At 38.5% G+C, this 15,890-nt stretch overlaps 2 long non-coding RNA genes across 3 annotated transcripts in view; both read right to left on the minus strand.

The window, feature by feature from the left end:
* The window catches only part of LOC131401204 (uncharacterized), a 135,172-nt gene that overhangs the window by 67,370 nt on the left and 51,912 nt on the right, over window positions 1–15,890 (minus strand). The gene's annotated exons all lie outside the window — the stretch shown is intronic.
* The window catches only part of LOC131401203 (uncharacterized), a 40,891-nt gene continuing 26,599 nt past the window's right edge, over window positions 1,599–15,890 (minus strand). Inside the window, exons 2-3 of the long non-coding RNA XR_009217586.1 lie at window positions 12,642–12,671; window positions 1,599–5,579 (exon numbers count right to left, since the gene is read on the minus strand). This is a non-coding gene — a long non-coding RNA (uncharacterized LOC131401203). The remainder of the gene's footprint in view (window positions 5,580–12,641; window positions 12,672–15,890) is intronic.

The raw sequence follows: 15,890 nt of genomic DNA on the forward strand, positions 1-15,890 counted from the left end.
GCTCTCATTCTCTCTCCTTTCCTTGATAGCTAAGCTCTTTTCAATAGCATACATTAGCTATCTTAAATTCATGGCTTCTGCCACCATAGCTGTACTAAAACAGCTTTGGCAAAGGTAACCAATAACTTCCTTGCTGCTAAATTAATGCTACTTCAGTTCTTACCCTTTTTAAGCTCTCTGATACGTAAGACCCTTCTTAGTCAAATTCCTTGGCTTCCATGACACTATTCTTTCCAGTTATTCCTGCCTCCCTGGTCACTCCTTGATCTACATTAGTAACTCTTCTGCCCCCCAATTTCTCTAGTCAATTACAGTCTGCTGATTGAAATGATGGTTTCAGGTGAAATACGGCAGAATGGAAGATATGCTTGAGACAGGATAAAGATGAAGAGGAGGATGAGAGAAAAATATGTAAGGTCTCCCTTGTATATCTTACAAAGCTGCTAAAAATAAAGTGGGTTCTTTGATGTGCTGAGTTCCTTTTAAGTCTGGGTCCTTTTAAGTTTGTGAATAAATGCCTCAAACTGAAGACCAAATTTTCCCAACTGCTTTTTTATGCATTCACTAATATAACAAGCATTTACTGATTTGCCTATAATGTCCCAGATTTTGTACTAGGCACTTACAGATAGAAAGATAATACGAAATACTTCCTGCCTTTCATAGAACATCATAAGAGAAATATTTTTAAAAGTTCAATAACAAATATATGTCAGCCATATGATAGTTGTAAATACAGCATGGTCTCAGGAATTAAAAATGTGGCCAATTCTACTTTGGATGGGAAATGGGATAGCTAGGCTTCTAAAAAGAGGTAACTCTTGGGCCGGGCCCATGGCTTAGTGGTTAAGTGCGTGCGCTCTGCTGCTGGCGGCCCGGGTTCGGATCCCGGGAGCGCACAGACGCACTGCTTCTCTGGCCATGCTGAGGCCGCGTCCCACATACAGCAACTAGAAGGATGTGCAGCTATGACATACAACTATCTACTGGGGCTTTGGGGTAAAAATAAATAAATAAAATTAAAAAAAAAATAAAAAAATAAAAATAAAATAAAAAGAGGTAACTCTTGTGCTGAGCCATAAAAGACAAGAAGTATTTGCCACTGAGGGAGTGATGGGGCAGGAGGACAAGGTCAGGCAGAGTGAATACATGATCAAAGACACACAGACATGGTGAATTAGGGAATCATATGTATCAGTATGTTGAAAAGGAATGAGGAGAATACAAAATCACCATTACAACATCATAATAATTGCTGCAAGCAAGATCCATGGGTCAGTGTTAAATTAGTGGGTGAAACAACAAGGAGAAACAGGATATTTGTAGAGCCTCAAAGTATCTCCCCCAAAATATTTATTAATTACTGTGGTTTTAGTATATATTAACAAATTCTTTGATATATCCCTCCTTCTAAGAGGTAGATCTTAATTTGCTTCCCCATGAGTGTGGGTTGAACTTTGTGACTTGCCTCTAATGATACGGTGTGGAAAGGAGAAACCCAGCAGGCATCACCTTAACCAAGTTATCAGCGTGACCATTACCAGTGATAAACTATGTTGATATCTAGCCTATGGCACGAGCATAATATTGATGACAATACTGGGTGTTCATGAAGTTTTGTGCACCACGTTAGTTGTTTTATGCATGCTAGCTCATTTAATTCTTATACCATCCTATGAAGTAGGAACTATCATCTGCCCTATTTTACAGATGGTAGAACGGAGGTTTAGAGGATTTAAGGAACTTGCTCAGGTCACACAGATATTCAGTGATAAGTAAAGGTCTGAAGCTAGGTAATGTTGATCATTGTGTTATCCTTCCTCCCCTGTAGAGAGTTATGGCAATGCTGGGGTACAAATAGCCTAGTAATTCTGGAAATGCTGTTAATGGAGTGTGTGTAGGCTGAAAGGTGGCCCAACTAGTTTTTTTAATCCCCTATTTTGATCCTGTGTCACAAAAGAATCTTCTCTCTGCCCTCTGATCTTTATGGGGCTCAAGGTTTTGCTACAAGGTGTAATCAGCTGCAAAGGGCCCGCTAATAGTTTTCTATTTCTACGTGACTAAAACATATTTAACCACCACAAAACAGTTTCAACAGATACCCAATTAGGTTCAATATTCATGTGCCATATTAAGAATTTGTCTATCCCTTCTTTTAAAAGGAGTCTTCTACTTATTTACATTCGCATCATGTGATATACACATCATCTCAGAGAAGGTTGTTTTTGTATATGATTTCACCTGCCAAACATCGATTGAAGTACAAGAAATTCATTTTGTTAGCCTAGAAATACTATTCTTTACAGTCTGAGGAGGTAATAATATCCTCTTTTATTTTATTAAAACATAACTGAAAACATAAAGCATTCTTTAACAGCCAATTTACACATAACAGCTAATGAAAAAAATACTGGGCCATAAGCTGAAGGCAATACATGCAAATGTAATGTTATCTCAGCATGGGCCTAATTACTCAATTTTTAAACTAATTTTAAGGGTATTTTAGTAAATGGTTGTTTTAATAGGTCTAATGTGCTTCATTTTAATGTATCACTCTGATGTAAAAGACTGATTATTTGTAACAGAAAAACTAGTGCTGAGAAGTGTACTTAATGCTTTTGAAATAATTTATCTATTAGAGCAAATTTTCTTGAATAAGTGGATTTCATTTTTGTTGTTGTTGTTATACAACAAGAATAAGAACTTTTGTGCAGTTAGGAAATTCCCTTCCTTATTTACTTAAATTCCTTTACCACAGAACAATTTCAATTAACTCCAAAGTTACAATTTCTGCCCAACTTCTTCCCACAAAAATATTGTATTGGCAGGATTCTCGCTATCATCTATAATCAGTTGGTACACTGTTCAAACAAACCAAATATTTCGCCAATACTTCTTTTCTAAGGACATATCCCCAACCTTACTACTCAACCACTGTATATACAAATACTGTTATATATGTGAGGGTAGAAAGTACAGGGCAGAGGAAGAGAGTATTTCTTCTCCAAAATTTCAATATTTTTTTGGTTTAATCAACCAAAAAAATCTACAACTTCTTATCCTCTACCGTTAATGTAACCTGCTGCAGACAATGCATTTATAGAAATTGTTAAGGAAACTATCTTTTCATGTTACTGTCATATATTTTGATAATAGATTTTCCGGAGTCCAACTTAAGATGTGACATAAATGCTGAAATATATATCAGACCAATAAGGTGTTCAACTGCACTAACCCACTCTCTAGCACAATGATACCCTACTCAAAAAACCAATTCAAACATGTAAAAGTCCTTCACGTGTGAGCAACCACCGTTCTGGCTCTCCCTTACTACGATAGCGGGCAGGAGCTGAATTCCAGTTTTGACATGAAGCTTATTTCAGTTCTTGGCTTTTAGCCAAGAAAGTAAAGTTAGTTTTCTTCCTGTATAGCTGATATGAATCCATAGAGGGCTCTGGAACTCTCTAACATGAGACATGAGCTTCAGTTCATTCCCTAACCTAGTTGCAGTTCAATAGTCCAAAGTCCGTTGGTCACTGTGGTAGCAGAATAATGCCTACCCTCCCACACCCTAATCCGTGGAACCTGTGAATATGTTGCATTATATGTCAAAAGGGATTTTGCAGATAGGATTAAGGTTGTGGACCTTAAAATAGGGAGATTAACCTGGATTACATGAGCAGGCCCAATGTAATCACATGAGCCTTTCAAAATGGAAGAGAAAGGCAGAAAAGTCAGAGATGAAGTGGAAGAAGAGACAGGAGAAATGCGAAGTGCTACTGCTGGCTTTAAAGAGGGAGGACAGTAGCCATGAGCCAAGGAATGCTGACGGCCTCTAGCAGCTGGGAATGGCCCTTGGCTGACAGCCAGCAAGGAAAGGAAGACCTCAGTGCTACAACTGCAAACAACTAAATTCTATCAACAACTTGAATGAACAATAAAACACATTCTCCCCTAGAACCTCCAAAAAGGAAAGCAGCCCTGCCAATACTTCGATTTTAGGCTGGTAGATCCTTGTCAGACTTCTGACCTACAGAACTATGAGATAATAAATGAGCATAACATAAGCCACCAAATTTGTGATAATTTGTTAAGACAGCAATGGAAAACCAATAGTCACTGTTGCTCTAATGGCTAATCATTAGTCTAAATCTCTGTTTATGGCACAGTAATACTCGCTGTATGACAGTGTTCAGTAGAAGTTTCCCAGGCTCCCTCTTTTTTGTCTAATAGTTATAAACTATCTCTACTCTGTCAAATTAACTGAGGCTGTTATATTCTCTCAAATATCAGCAAAGACTCCACAGACAGAAAATCAGAATGGCTAAAAAGGGAAGAGATGGATTCTATACTACTGTAGTTACACAGAAGCTGCACAACCAATTGTATATCATTGTATAACAATCTTAAATTGAAAACATTAAAATTCTATCATATGAAATTCCTCTGGGGAAAAAATAATTTGAAGTGAAAAAATGAAATAAAAAGAAGCTTTTAATGGACACTAAAATAGAGCTCAGTTTAACTGGTCAATAGTAATGTCACAGTCACTTCACTCTAACAGGTAAAGTTTTTATTAAAACCATTAAAATATCTCCAAATATATACCACACAATATTCAAGTTCACAACTAAGTTGGCTTCACATTATAGTCCATTTTAAATAAGTGAAAAACTTGTTTGAGAGTTTGGTTAAAATCATTAAAGTACATGGAGTTGACATCTGTCAAAAAAAGGTAAGCGCATTTTTATTAAGGAAATGGCATTCAGTCACAGTAAATGGTAACTGTCAAGCAAGCAAATGTAAGAAATTGGTTAAGGTACAAATACAGATATTGTTTAGTTGTATGTCAACAGTTTTAATATTTCTAACTCACAGAGAAAGAGATTTAAGTCAATGACATGAGCTGTGAAAACCATTTCAGGGGAGAAAAACACATTTTCACAGTCTTAATGCAAAGTTAAAGTTTTCATCCTAGATATTTGTTTTTCTAGCTTCAACTTGTCATTTATTTGGGAAATATATATTTTCACAAAAATATGAAATGAAGTGATGAAATTTCTCACTGGCAATACTCTTAGCCATCCTTCATTTGAACAGAATTATTTTAATATAAGCTATGTTTCCAAGGCCAGATCAAGCCAGAGGTAAAAAGAACAGAATCTATGCAACACGACAATGACAATGTCAACAAAAACTAAATACTTCTCTGGATCTCCTTCTTACCCTGTCCTTCTCCTCCCACCATGGGCACTCTAGCCCATTAGACAAATAAAGCTGGGGCACCAGAGAGAATGTCTCACATGTGACGTGTCCTCTTGGTTTGCTTGTTGTCTTCACCCTTTTTCTTCTTTCCTGGTCAGCCTCCTTCTGAAGATACCTCGAGTCACTGATGATAAAAATAAAGGGGCAGTTCAGCCCCTGATGCCAAATGAAGGCATGTTTGCTGCCAGTCTCTACTATGTAGCAGGGCTAAGTACGACCAGGGGCCATAGGAAAGGGATCACAGGGGCTGCTAAGGAGCTGGCTCTAATCTAAGCCTCACCCTAATGCTTCTCCATCTTTTCCATCAGAAACCCCTAAAGACAGAAAAAAAGAAAAAAAACACACACATTCTTTGAAGTCTTAGGGTTTCATCAATGTATAAACATTTTACACTTTATTACATTATGCTTCTTTTAATATAAACTCATGTTTTCAACCACTCACAATCAAGTAATTTTGATGACCTGGGAAAATAGGAGAAATAGGAGAATATAAAGTGATAAAATGAATTTCTTTTTTAGGTTTCTAAATTGTCCAACTAAGCTGCAAGGTTGAGGGGGGGCTGGGGTTAACCAGAAAAATTGTTTTGTCATATTTTTTTTCCTTTTAGGTACCATAATGATACTGGAAAGATCTAACGGAGATGAAACTCCAGTTCCTGGTTCCAACCTGCAGTTAGTTCAGCCAAGTATGAAGTTAAAGGGGGCAGAGAACTCCACAAGGCCACACTCACTTCTGCAAGTTCAGGGGGTTCCCAAAACCACCCTCAAGTTCAATAATTCACTGGTAGGACATACAGAATTCACAGTAAGTTGTTATACTCATAAGTTATTACAGGGAAAGACTACAGGTTAAAATTAACCAAATGAAGAGACACATAGGGCAGAGTCCAGGAGGGGTTCAGATGAGGAGCTTCCAGGTGTCCTCCCCCAATCGAGTTATGGATGGCATTACCTGCTCCTAGTCAATGATATGTGACAATATGCACAGAGTATTGCCCACCAGGGAAGCTCACCTAAGCCTCTTATGTCCAATTTTTATTGGGGCTTGATTGCATACTGCCCAAGTAGCTGATCTTTATTCTCCGGCTCTCCGGAGGTTGGGCTAGCATCTTTAGTCATCAATTCTTCTGGAGGTCTGAACTGAGACTGTGTGACCCAAAGCCTCTATCGTAAGTCGCAGTCAAACTCTCTGGTGGCCAGAGGCCACAGGCAAACAAAGATACTCCTATCAGGCAGGACATTTCAGGAGCCCAGAGATGACTTTCCAGTAGCCAAGTGCAAAGCCAGATCACTTTTTGGGTAAGGTTCATTCTTCACATGCCCTAACAAATTTTTATCATTTAGATAAACTATGGCTAAAATCACATTTCTCAAACATAATCATACAATAAAAGCCCTATAAATCATAGATGTTCAGTCCTCCAATGTCAATGATGAAAAGGGCTTTAATTTCCTTTTTATAAAAGAATCTTTAAAAAGTAGCTAAAGAAAACCCTAGAACCCAAAGGAATGCATAAAATCAAACATTATACTAGACACTTTCAAAAACACTATTCAGTACAAGCCATAAAATCAGATTTTCATCATTTACTGAAAATCCTAATAGGCATGGTGTATTTCAATTTTCAATAGTTTTTCAGGTAGTGCCCTCACCTTGTTCCTTTCCAGTACTTGAAAAATGTAAATTATTCATGAGAGGACAGATCTAAAGCAAATGAGAAAAGAAACAGAAAAACACAAGCCATCTTGTTTATAGAAGCTTCAGACAACAGTGTGGCAGGAGAGGCTGGCTTTGGGGATCATCATTTGATTCTGGCTGCATCACTGTTTTGTAAAGGTCTGTGTGAATGTGAAGCTGAGATAATGCCACTGTGATTTAGGTGTTTTCCTCCTTAACCATACTTTTTTCTCCATGAATAAGCCTTGGATTATACAGGCTTATTAAAATAAAATGCAAGGATTTATAATGATATTCTTGCTTTCTTTTATTTATTCCTCTCTGCTCAACAGTCTTTAAATTATTTACATACTGAGAAAAATTAGGAAAAAAGCTAAGTGATCTGTTCCATAGATATCTGGTGGGCTAGCCTTATTTATTATGTTAATTAAGTAGTTTTGTTTGGGGAGATTGGTGACAGTTATTCAGGCAGGGAATCTATACCAACCTAGGCCTAAAGGAAGTAGTTAACAGAATCCAAACAGCCATGTGGAAAGGGCTTTCCAACAGGAGCTGTCACCTTTAATCTAGGGCCACAGACAACCCACAAGGATCTGCCAGAAGCAGCTAGAGGAATATTCTTCACCCTCTGGATAGCCTACTATGCCTCCCACTGACTGAACCCAACTAGAAACAAGACTGCAAGGGAGCTGGTTGATGTAGTCCAAACAGATGAGCCGCATGGGCCATAGAACAATGTAGAGAAAAGTACAGAGTGAAGCCAGAAGGGCAAACGCACTGGTCTGAGAACTAAGCCCTGGGACAGTCCAATGCTTAGAAGTTAAGAAAACTAGGATGTACAAGCACAGGCAATTCAGAAGGAAGAGTTAATGGATAGCAAGAAAACCAAGAGAGTATGACATCCTAGAGACAAATAAAGGTGTTTTCAACAGTAGGTAAGTAAAATTTCAAAATGGATCACATGCTGATGGGTCAAAGATATGAGGATTGAAAATTGACTGCTGGGTTTGGCAATGTAGATGACACTGGGAACTTTGAAAAGAGGGTGGAAATAAATGAAGACAACCCAAATGAGAACAAGCAGAGGATATTTATTCAGAGCTTTCGATAGCAAGGGAATAAGCCACCACCACCTGCATTTGGCAGACACTCAAAAGCTTGCAGAAGAGTTGGAAAGCTTTATAGTGAAAAAAAAGGAGAGGCTTCAGTATTACCTTGATTGGAGGCTGTGGGCATGGGAAAGCTGGAGATGGGCTACAAGGGGGACACCCTATGTGATTGAATTGAGGATCATATTTGGCTTCCTCTGGTTGATCTGAGTTGGAAGGGAGTCAGAAGTTAGGGAAGCTGACAGTCCTGACCAAGTCCAAGACCAAGTCCTGACCCTTTGGGGCCTACTGCTGCAAAGGCTGTGGTTTGGCCTTCTAGACTGGTTGCCACAGAGCTTATGGGTCAGAGTTCTATTGTCATATGTGATCTGTCCATTGTCCATTTGTATAGTCAGTTTCTCAGGAGTTTCAGTGTAGTAGTGGGAGCAAAAGAGTGTTTCGACTGTTGTACTAGTGAGGGTACAGTCAGAAAACAGAAATTATTCTAAGTATTTATAACTGAGAGAATTTAATCTAGAGGATTGGTGATGATACGTGAGCTGAGAAAACTAACGGGGGACAGTAAAGCAACCCAGAGATTAGTAACTGGAGGTGGCTATTCCCACCCCTAGAATTGAAGGGGTAATAGAAGGCAGTGGTGTTACCAGAGCCCAGAAGCCAGTCTAGTCCAGCAGGGGCTAAAACCCCTACAGGAGCCACCTAGGGGGCCAAAGTAAGCGCCGTCTGGTGGGACCTGGAGCCATAGGGGAGACACAGCTGATACTGGAGAGGCTGCCTGAGAAAGGGAAAAGTGGAGGGAAATACATGGCTTCTCCTTTCTTCTCACCCTCTACTCTCCCACTAATGTCTCTCCTTGGCTAAGCCCAGCAAGAGGCAAGCTGCCAGGGAGCCTGGGAAATGTAGCTTCCAGGTGTCAGCCCCCTTGCAGTTTACAGAGCGGGGACAGGGTGAAAAACAAGAGTGCGAACAGGCATATGACTGACCTAACTGTGTTCAAGAGAGAATGGGGCACTTCTGGAAATGAATTGGTTTACTAGCACTAATCCTCCTGCTGTGAGCTATTAAACATCCTAGATGAAATTTTTTTTTCAAAAAAATATTTCAATCATTAAAGTGCTATCAACAGAGAAGGAGACTGCCAGATCTGGGGTAGAGCTGTAATTCAGAGATAAGAGCAGGGCACAAGCAAAACACAGGTGCTTTTGCTCTGAGGGAATGAGTCAAAACAGGAAAATGTACAAGGCCTTGAGGGCAAAGTGAACAAGAGTCAAAGCTCAAAGCCACCCAGAGCCTGCTGAAGGGTATCTGGGCTGCTTTCAGTTTTTTATTATAAACAAATGGTTGTACAACTCTATAAATACACTAAAAACCATTGACTTGTACACTTTAAATGGGTGAACTTTATGGTAGGAAAATTATCTCATAAAGCTATTAGAAAAACAACAAAAGTGAGAAAAAAGACGTTTTCTGATGAAAAATTGAGAATGTTTGCCAGTAGTAGATAGATCCTCAGGAAAGGATATTCTAAAGCATGCATTCCAAAGCAGAAGAAGAGTGACCCTAGCTAGAAAGTCTAGGCAAATAAAGTGGTAAACATGTAGGTAAATGTTAACAGATACTGACCCTATAAAACAATGACAATAATGATGCCTTTTGAAATAAAAAAATAAACAAGATAGAATTAAAATTCATGGCAAAAAAGGGAATGAACAAAGGATGGTGACGAATAGAGATCAGCGACAGTTGGCATTTGTCACTATCAATAAGGCTGCAAGTGCAAGAGAAGGAAATAGTGTTCCCAGAGCCCAAGGAGAGTTAAATTCGGGAGAAGCTTCCCAGTGAGAGTTGTCATCACTGGGAGACAGGGCTCCTGCCAAAAACTAAGCACTGAAGCAGGGAGGGTACAGGCTAGAAAGAACAACAAATCTTTCTCCATCTGTATTCCAAGCTTTTGATTACACCTCCCACTGGCCAAACATAAAGGAACAGGAACATCAAAAGACACAGTAAAGAGAATGAAAAGGCAAGCTAGAGTAGAAAAAAAATTCCAACAGGTTTAATTTGCAAAGAACTAATATCCTGAATATATAAAGATCTTTGAAAAATCAGTATGAAAAAGGCAGGCAGACAATCCAATAGAAAAAAAATGGACAAATGACTTGATTAAGCACTTCACAGAAGAGAAAATCCAAAATAGAAATTATTTACACATGAAAAGGTGCTCAATTTTATAAGTAATCTTTGAACTATGAAATAATGTTATATGACTACAAGACTGGCAAAAATAGAAATAAAAATATCAAGGGTTAGCAAAAGTATAGAGCCATAGGAATTTTCATGCACTGCTAGTGAAAATGTAAATTGACACAATAACTTTGAAAATTATTAGGCAATGTCTAGTGAACTTGATTATATACTCTCTATAATCCAGTAATTTCACTACCAGCTATTTAGCCTCAAACTTATGTGTGCGTGCACCTAGATAAATGCACAAGAATGAGCACTGCAGCACTGTCCCTACTATCTCCCAACTGGAAATAATACAAAATCCATCAATAGTAGCACAGGTGAATAAACTGCTGAATACTCAATGGAATATTCTACACCTTTATGACACTGAAAATGAATGAACTCTATCCACACATAATAGCATAAATGAAACTTATAGATACTGACTTAAAGAAGCAAGTCACAAAAGAATACAGAGTATAATTCCATTCATTTCCGAAAATACTGACCAAACTAAACAAGTGCATATTGTTTAGTGATGCACAGATAAGTGATAATGCATTACAAAGAAACATGGAAATGATTATCAGACAGGATTGTGGGTAGTTCATCCATAGTAACAGGAGAGAAGGTAGAGTGTATACTGGAATAGTAGCAGGGAAGTTCACAGGTGTGGTAGTGAGAAACAGACTCTAGAGCCAAAGCGCATGGTATAAACTCCAGCTGTTTGACCTTGGGAAAATTTTGTGATTTCTCTGTGCCTCTTAGGCTCCTCATCTGTCAAAGAGGGCAAATAACAGTAGTTTTCTAACAGAAAGCACCCAGAAAATGCTGAGACCATAGGAAGCACTCAATAAATGGTAGTTATTATAAGTATCATTGATTATTAGGTTTCTCACTTAATATTTATTAAGCACCTACTATGTGCCAGAAACTCTGCAAGGAGCTTATAGCGTATCAGAGGTGGTGGTCATCTAGACAATAATTTTATTGAGAGCTTATTATGTGACACTGCATTCTAAATGCTTTAGCAAAATGAAATGGACTGAAACTGCATGTACAGAGTTTGGTGTAATGACCAAGCAATTACTCTCACCAAATGTTCAATTTAATCCAGTTAGCAGAAGTGAACAAATGCAGTTATGTTATTTTTATTTGTTTTAAGACCACCACTATCTCATCAATTGTTAACAGTTCTCGACATGGCCAATATCCAAGATCTTACAATGTTCTGTCTTTATAATTAAATATCACATTCTCGTGTATTCATTCAATATTTATTAACATTCATTATATGTAAAGTCCTGGGTTTCACACAAAGATGTAAGTCAGTCCTTCTCAAAAATGACCTCAGCCCAATGGGAATAGAGACATTTAAAAAACAGACAATACAATCTACTGTGGTAAATGTGTGAAGAGAGATCAGAATAGGTTACTATAGGAGCATTTAGAAGGAAAGAGTGATTATTCAATACCCTAAGAAGTCAGGCAAGGGCTTTCTGGAAAATGTGATACATAAACTAAATTTTAGGAGATGAGTAGAAGGTAAACAAATGAAAATAATAAGGTGGAGCATAAGGATATTAAGGGCAGTATGAGAATCATGTGGAAAGACTGTGTGAAGCAGCATGGCATGTTCTAGAATTTAAAGTGGTATGGAAGTACTGGAGATTAGGATGCAGTGGTTGAGTGGTGACCAGTGAAGTTGGGGAGGTAAGATGAGACCAAATCATGAAAATCTTTGTATACTAAACTAAGAAGTTTGGCTTTTACTTCAAAGATGATGAGGAACCATTGAACTGAAAGACTTGAAGCACAAAAGTGAATTGTCCACCTGGCCAACAACCTCTAACCATTTGGATCTGATGTCTCCTTTATGCCCAATCTAAGCTCCTGCTCTTACTAAACAAGGATGGAACCTGAATCTGGCTTACTTAAGAAGAAATTGCCACCAACTGATACGCTATACTATGGCTCAAGTACTTAGCTCTTCCTCAAACTCACACCCATTGCTGCTAGAGTGCCAAGTTGTGAGCAGTCAGCAAGCAGCCATTTAGGGAGTCTTCTGGAGCATCAATGTGCCTAAAATAGGGGTAAGGGGTTGGGGAGGTGGGTGTGGACTAGAAGAGGATCCACTCTGCTTTTTACTGTGGTGGACAGGAAAGATAAATATCTTTACCTCATTTTTCCTCCATATATATCTAGCAAGTCCTGGCTTGCCCCAATATCTCCTCTTGCCTCGGAGACTAAATTTGGGTAGGGCCAAAGAATCTATGGGAAAGAAAATGCCTGGATTGATTTACCCAGACCTCAGGAACAAGTGAAATTGGCCTTATGCTTGGAAATGTTCTCACTCACCTTCCAGATCCTGAAGTCCAAGGGAGGCATCTCTAACAATAGGATATTTTTAGCTCTTTTGAAACATTCTTCCCCACCTTGTGCCTGCCAATAAAAAGTAAGTCTAGATGTTCAACTTTCAAACATATTTCAAAGACTTAATTGCATAAGAAAGGAGACTGTCTTTAAAGTGAAAAAAACACTGAACTGGAAGCAGCCAGGATATTTTCCTGTGATAATGAACCAAGAATTATAAAGAACAACTCCAAAAGATGGGAATTCCACTAGCTTGAACCAAAGGAGTATAGAAGCCAAAGGGCTAGGTTTGTAACTTTCATGGAAGGTATTATATTTGTCTTTCTATCTGAAGTGATCAAATATGTGTGTGCTATAGGAATGGAGAGAAAGTGAGGAGAAAGTGAAGGAAATTGGGAAACATCTCTCTCTAGACTCCACCTTAATCAGAGAGAATAAAGAGTTAGATCAAGTTAGATCAATTGTATAAATACTGTAAAGGGAATCCAAAAATATAGTTCTTCAACAATGAGGAAAGGAATCAGAACCTGATTCAAGCAACTAGATAAAGAAGAATGACATATTAAGGAGAAAATGGAAACAAAGCCTGTGCTCTTAGAGACATAGAGTTCAATATAAAGCTGCTCACAGACCGCCTATTTCCAAAATCTTCTAGGGAACAGCAGCATCCTTTGAAATATAGACAATTGTGAGGAGACTGGAACAGATTCAAAATAAAAAGTTAAGTGGACAGAATCTAGGAACTTGACACAAGAGGATGGAGAAATAAAAGAAATGAAGAAGGAAACTACTATCCTCAACATTACTGTGACAACAAACCTTGAGCAGTGATTTGAAAGTGAGATTTTGTTAAGTCTGAATTTGCTGCAGATGATTTTTTGTGATTTATTTCCCTCTTCACCTATTACCTCACCAACATTTAAGCATTTTTGCAAAATTAAATGAAAAAATATGTACCAGTAGCAGTGATCGTTACCAAAAAAAAAAATATATGAACATATTTGTTTAAGGTTTTTCTTATACCAAGTATTTTCAGACCCATAATTATCTGCCATTTTTTCTCTGCCTTCTGCTTTGGATACAGAACAAAATTGTTTCTTTCTGTGGACTAATGCAGAGCAACTGAATTTGAATCAGATAAGACTTCTGCTCTATGGAAAACTATCTAGAGGAGGCAGCATCAAGGATGCTTTGTTAGCAGAGGACGTAGATATTAAAGTCTCTTCCAAACTAGAAACCATCCCTCTGGGAATATTTCAATGAAGAGGTAAATTCCAGAGATAAGAACACTTAAGAAGTGTTCCAGCATCTTCTTCATCTCTCAACAATTAGCTCTGATTCCTTTTAGGGAGGAATCAACTTTTTTGAATCACACTCCCCGAATGCGTGTGAACTAGTGAACTCTCTTTGTCTCTATATCCCCCCTTCCCCTGACAGTTCTTTACAAACTTCCTCTGATGGCCTCTAGGTTTACACTCACTCAAGTTGTGATAATTTGCCTGGAGGTGTTGAAACTGAAGTTATAGAGTGAGGATCAAAGAAGATTGACAAAGTACACCAGACACTATCATTTATTTGCTAAAATAACATCAGTAACTGCAACACCAGTTGAGTAGTAGTGACAGAATCTGCCCCTCCTATTGTGGTGGTGGAGTTTTGAGGATGCCATCCCTGTGGTAACTGATGTGGACATCCTACTATGTAACCAGGACAGAAATCAGTGATCATGAGGGAGCCAGAGACTGTGGAGTAACTTTCTTCCCCTTATCATTTACTACTCTTTACTACTATGTGTAAACCAGGGTCTGTGCTGCAAGGGGACAGGCAGCAAGATACTATCATTTTCAAGCTTTGTAGCAGGTACTCTAAGATTCTTTCCACGTATTTTCTCATTCAGTGAATCCCATCTATATTTTCTATCTCCAGTTGGAGATAACTGTAAAAGTCACCAATGACTCTGGATCACCTTTGAGTAACAATATTAAGATGAAGACAATATTAAGATGCGTACTATTAATGTGTTTTACTAATGTTGGTACTTTTATATCATACTTCTGCATATAGGGAAGTACATTATAGTACCAATGTCTATCTATCTCAACATCATGCTTATCTTATCTATATATTATAAAGTCATTTGTCAATTCCTGCTTCCCCAGTCCCACTGTTGCCAGTCCTGAAGGCATTCAACTTGCTGCTTCTGCCTTGCCCAGTTCCTGAGGCATTACTGACCTGCTCTCCACAACAAATTTGAATAAGTTAATCAATTATCAATTCCTTAGTTTAGGTAACAAATTAAACTCCACTTTCTTTTTGGAAGCTAATTTTGTGTTCTGAATTCAAGTCAACTTGGCTTTTAGGTGCTTGAATGCCTTGCTTTTACTTCTTGTCAGCCGTCTCGCTCAGAGGTTTGATTGTTTCATGTACCCTGAGTAACTGGCTGGAGATATGGTTTTAAATATGTCCACAAAATTCTTTGGTATCCCTCCCTTTAAGAGGTGCAGCCTAATTCCCTCTCCTTGAGTGTATGCAGACTTAGTGACTTGCTGCTAATGAAAAATAAAGCAGAAAAGACAGTGTGTGACTTCAGAGACTAAGTCATAAAAGGCACTGTGACTTCCTTCTCTACCTTAGATCACTCAATCTGGGCTAAGCCAGCTGCTATGTCATGAGAAGAGGTCCGTGTGGGCAAGAACTGAGTCCTAACAACCATGTGAGTGAGCCATTTTGGAAGTTGATCCTCCTGCCCTAGTCAAGTCAAGTCTTCAAATGACTGCAGCCCAGGTTGAATCTTGAATGAAACCTAACAGACTCCTGGCCAGAACCACCCAGTTCAGCCACTCCTGAACTCCTAACCTATGGAACTTTGTGAAATAATAAATCTTTGGTGTCTTAAGCTGCTAGGTACTGGGTTATGCGTTATATAGCAATAGATAACTAATACAACTGGATTCTGTTCCAAATAAGACGGACAACTCAGAACCAAAACACTGACACTTATCAACCAAAACACTGACTACAAGGATCACTACTTCCTGTTATTCTACCCTACTTACCAGATTGGATTTCTTTAGATATCAATTCTGACCTGATCAAGTTTAAAAAGTCCAGACCTTTGGCACTGATTTGGAACACTGACAACTCACAAGAGGCCAGGCTTATTAGTCCATCTAATCTTAGCTTATTTACGCCCAGGCTTACTCCTTTTTCCCCCTTGTGCCTTGAATTCAAGTC

The sequence above is a fragment of the Diceros bicornis genome, chromosome X, assembly GCF_020826845.1.
Source record: "Diceros bicornis minor isolate mBicDic1 chromosome X, mDicBic1.mat.cur, whole genome shotgun sequence".
In the NCBI taxonomy this organism is placed as follows: domain Eukaryota; kingdom Metazoa; phylum Chordata; class Mammalia; order Perissodactyla; family Rhinocerotidae; genus Diceros; species Diceros bicornis.